This window comes from Notothenia coriiceps, unplaced genomic scaffold, assembly GCF_000735185.1.
Source record: "Notothenia coriiceps isolate Sejong01 unplaced genomic scaffold, NC01 NC01_scaffold00000339, whole genome shotgun sequence".
Taxonomy (NCBI): Eukaryota; Metazoa; Chordata; class Actinopteri; order Perciformes; family Nototheniidae; genus Notothenia; species Notothenia coriiceps.
This window is the reverse complement of record NW_011333040.1, coordinates 3,984,740-3,989,919: the sequence shown is the minus strand read 5'-3', so window position 1 is coordinate 3,989,919 and position 5,180 is coordinate 3,984,740.

Below are 5,180 nucleotides of genomic sequence, written 5' to 3'. Positions count from 1 at the left end.
TCTCCTGCTGATGTTCAGGTGTATATCAGTATGTAGTGTCTCTACTTTAAAGAGTCCTCTCCTGCTGATGTTCAGGTGTATATCAGTGTGTAGTGTCTCTACTTTAAAGAGTCCTCTCCTGCTGATGTTCAGGTGTATATCAGCATGTAGTGTCTCTACTTTAAAGAGTCCTCTCCTGCTGATGTTCAGGTGTATATCAGTATGTAGTGTCTCTACTTTAAAGAGTCCTCTCCTGCTGATGTTCAGGTGTAGATCAGGATGTAGTGTCTGTATTATATGACCCCTCCTCTCCACCTTCTGTCTGAACATGTGGGAGTTACTCATGCTGTCTCTACCCTCTCATCACACTCTTCTAAATTACCTCTCTTCTCTCATCCCCATAAATCAACTGTCTCTCTCAAAAACATAATAATGCTTTGACTCTTGCACCTGATCAAACATCCTCAACTAAACCACCTTTCTTTTTAAAATAATAACTGTTGTTTTAATCTTGTTCTTATTTCACAAAGTCTGGAGATTACTCATGCTAAAGATATCTCTTAGGAAAGTGCCAGGATGTTATCCAAAACACAGAAATGAATCATGAAGTAACAGTCTCAAAAAACAAGAATGCTGCAAATAAATTAGATTTTGACTTTAGATGAGAAACTCCCTTTGGAGGGAACACAGGGATTTAAGCCTTTGTCGACCATTGACATGCACTAAAACACACTACAGTAAAGGGAACACCCCAAAAAAGCATAATAGGGCTTCTTTAAAACAGCAACACATCAGATTTTATGGCACAAAATACACAGTTATTCTCAAAAAATGGTCTCAAGACAACTTACAAATGTGCCCTTTCATACCAACAATGTTTCAATATGTTTAGCTGCATTTCTTCACAGGTGTCTGAAGCCTCGTGAATCTTCAGTTTCAGGTGTGATGTAATACTGTCAGCCCACCTGCCCGTCTCTCAGCGCTGCAGATGATGTAACCGCAGTCTGTGAACAGTCACGTTTACACTGTGGCCCCGGGGCCTCGGACTGTAGATCTCTGACTCAGTGGATCTCTGGCTCAGTGGATCTCTGACTCAGTGGATCTCTGACTCTACAGATGGTTTGATAGTTGCGATGGTTCTCGGTTATAAAAGCAAAACAAAAGTCAAAGGTGTTATCTCTGGACTTTGTGAATAATTAACAGTGATGCACCAACAAGGAAATCAACAAGATCAAATAAGTTGTATAATTGCAACATTTCAACCTGCTTTTTAAAACTGAATTGACCATTTAAATGCAAACAATTATATGGAAAAAGTGTCATTAAATTAAATATGTTCAGCCTGTGAAGCAGGGAAACTTCTGCTTTTCTGTTTTGAATAATTAAAAAAACTTCAAGCTAACAATCATCAGAATTAGAAGACTTTAACTCTCCCTGGGTATGGTAGAAATGTAAAATATGTAAAGTTAAATGTTCAATAAAAGATCAAATAAAAGAGAATACAATTATTTATACAAACATAAGTTAAGTAAAAATGTAAAATACAAGAAAATACAACAATATTAATGTAAACAGTAAGTTAAAAAAGCAATTCAAATACATTAATATTCACCAAAAGTAAAGTAAATACCCACAGAAAATATGAAATATTTAAAGGTTTCCTATCATGCAAAATGCACTTTTTGATGTCTTGTATACATAAACATGTGTCCCCGGTGTGTCGGGGAAGTCACGCAGCGTCAGAACATAAAACCCTCCCTCTTTTCCTCCGTACCCAAATCTCTAAAAACGGGGGAACAACGGAGCTGATCCAGATTTGCGTCCGATATGACGTAATATCTGAAATGTGTCAGAGCTAACCTGTACTGGAGAGCATGTGTGTGAAGAAACAGGAAATAAAAAGGAACTCACCTTGTGGTATAACCGGCAAGAGAGAAAGCCTTTGAGCTCCATACTGTTTCAGAGATAATCCTTGATATTCCATGATATGGCGTTTCATCACGGCAGTATTTAGTTTAGACAGTAGCTGCCGGGTCCCGCATGAGCTCAGCCCCCTCGTCTTTTTTTAATCTATTTTTTTAAAGCTTTATACCCCAAATCAGCGTTTTTGAATCAGGAAGTGAAATAGAGGGATATGAGGCATCTGTTTGGTATTTTGAGCAAAACACTTCATAGACATGTTTTTTATATATTTTTATATATCTGATGCTACCGAACACAAAGTTTATATTTATGACGGTACATGAAATGATATTTGGCTGTCTACGAGAGTCCGGCACGTCCTAGAGCTGACCACACGACAACCACGCGTCGAGCGCAGCGAGAGAGGGTGGTGTCGTGCGTCAGTGTTAGTACTTGGTGTGTGTGTGTGTGTGTGTGTGTGGTGTGTGTGTGTGGTGTGTGTGTGTGTGTGTGTGTGTGGTGTGTGTATGGTGTGAATTCATACTTAGTTCCATGTCATTGAGTTTTCATAGCTCATAACACATGCAAAGACTCGACAGTGCTTATACAGCTATTAAATCTAATAGTCCTGAAAAACTTCTACATTCTTTGTGAAAGTACCAAGTGTTTATAATTAGACTTTGTCATTAATGGTATAATAGGACCCCCTGCTTAAAAAAAAACCTGTTAATCTCAGGTTAAATTTATATATTATAAAACTTTATATTCTGTTTTTACAACTAACAAAAAACAAACAATTACAAAAAAACCAAACACAATGAAAGGAACAGCATATTTTTTCGTGACTGTAGCTATTTCAAACCTAATTGTGTGAACCGTCGGACGCCTAGTACCATTTGTCGTGTGAAAATGAAAAGATTTCTTATACTTCGGTGTGTGTCGTCGTGTGTGTGTGTCGTGTGTGGTGTGTGGTGTGTGTGTCGTTGTGGTGTGTGTGTGCTTGCTGTGTGCGTGTGTGTGTGTCGTGTCGATCTTTTGTGAACCGACGTCACACGTCCCAGCGTAAAGATTGTGTGTGTCGTTTGTAGGGTGTCAAAGTCCCAGACTCAGTCTCCTCGCACCTGACACACACCACACACCTACACACACACACACACACACCACCCGACACACACACAACACGACACCAACACCACACAACACCAAGTCGTCGTCGTCCGGAAGGTCGTACGAGAAAAAAAACGAATCATACAGTCCGTCTCGACCACAAACTCATTCTCTCTCTCTTACCACTCCACACCCAAGATACACAACAAAAACCGCCTTCCTCCACATCTCAATGGCGTCTACCTCTCCTCTCTCTCCCTCTCCCTCTCAGTGAGCACAATATTGTAATTACCTCTACTTGGGACGCTTGTTAAACTCGGACAGAGTACCATAAGCTCAGTCGGAGCGACCGAGACACTTGTGTCGTGTTTTTCTCCTACTCTGTACCTCCACACCACACACACACACACACAACACACACCACACACACACACACACAACACACACACAAAACCTTTAATCGTAAATGAAGGTCGACATGAATTCCTGTTGAAAATCTCATGTACATTAATTGTAACTCTTACCAAGGTATTGACGATGTATAATTTCCTGTGATCAAATTTTTACCCAACAATAAAAGGTATATTCACAGTGCGAAATTTGAAGATGCGAGGTATATAAACCACCCCTCTTAGAACGACCTAACATTAACAAAACTCTATGCGCACTTAACCGATGCAATGGCACCTAGGTGTAAATGAAACAATACACACAACTACATGTAAAATCTTCACCCTGACAAAAATACTTCCACTGCAATCCTTCTAGTATAAAAATGCCGTTAAATTTGTTATTGTGTAACCACCCAAACTAAATGGACACCCAACTCTCAGCAAAAAACGACAGTAAAGACGTCTAGTAGTCTATTGTTTTTCCACCGGCAGTACGTCAGGGTCTTGTACGTCTTGCGGACGTGCTTACAGAAGTAGGCTCTGTCGTTACGATGTAGACCAGTGGACTAATACGTTGCGGTGACCCCACCCGCTCCACCCACCCCCCGCCCCCCATAAGGGGCGGGGGGGACAAGAGACCAACGGATGACCCTACTAGATTAAGGGTCGGCCTGGCACTCTCACGTCTACCTTTGATACAGTGCATGCAGACTCACAAAATTATTCGTCACACCGCCCTGACGTCAGTCGACACCCCGACCTATTGTACTCCCCCCCCCCCAATCCTATCCACCCTTACACAAAAATCAATCTCTCTGCAACTCTCTCTCCTCCTCTTCTCTACACAGAGCCGACGTCACAAAGACGAGTCCACTGGAGTAAAGGACGTCTCGAAGATGTCCCGTCACTGTGCCTTAGAGGTGTGTGTGTGTGTGTGGTGTGTGTGTGTGTGGTGTGTGTGTGTGAGAGTCACACAACCGATCGTGACAGTTACACACATCGTCGCTCCGAGTTAATATTTAGTCAATCCCGAGGCTAGAACATAACTAATATGGTTACTAACTCCTTAATTACTCAATAACACACTCAGATATTTTATAGTCTTTTTTCAAATAGTTTGTCTTCGTGATTCTTTACCGAAATTTCGTGAATAAAATCAGTTAATAATATCAACAACTAGTCATTGCGAGGTAAGACATTACATTGACATCACACAAAGTGAGTATAAAAACATAAAGTATGGTTATCTAGAACCGAATTTCCACTTAAATGACCATCTTAAACTCATTAGAACGCACGAACATTTCTATAGTGTATATCGTCATATAAGGTACTTACGAGAATTGTAGGGCTATCTGTTGTAACTTTATACGAATTGCACGACTAAAACTGTTAACTCGTTATGTTTATATTTTTTAACATGTAGGTCTTACCTTTGGTACTTGACGACTTTTCGTGCGTCGGTCACGTAGTCTTGGTCACCGAAGGCGACTATATTACATATCGGGTCATGTCTGACAGCCGACGAGTCGCAGGTAGACACGTGTTCGCTCGAGACAGAGCACTGGGAGTAGCCATGTCCCACACACTCGTCGTAAACACCGGACGACACATAAAGTGCGAGGAGTCTAGAAGACGCGTGCTAGCTCGACCAAACTAGTGTTTACTGTATTGGCGTCGTAGAGAAGTACTATCTGCGTCAACCCCCTTGCTTAAATACGGTACTCTTTGCGTGTACCATAGACTTATTGTATCGTCTCGGAAATTTCCAGAGGATAGTACGATTAAAATCCGGTTATC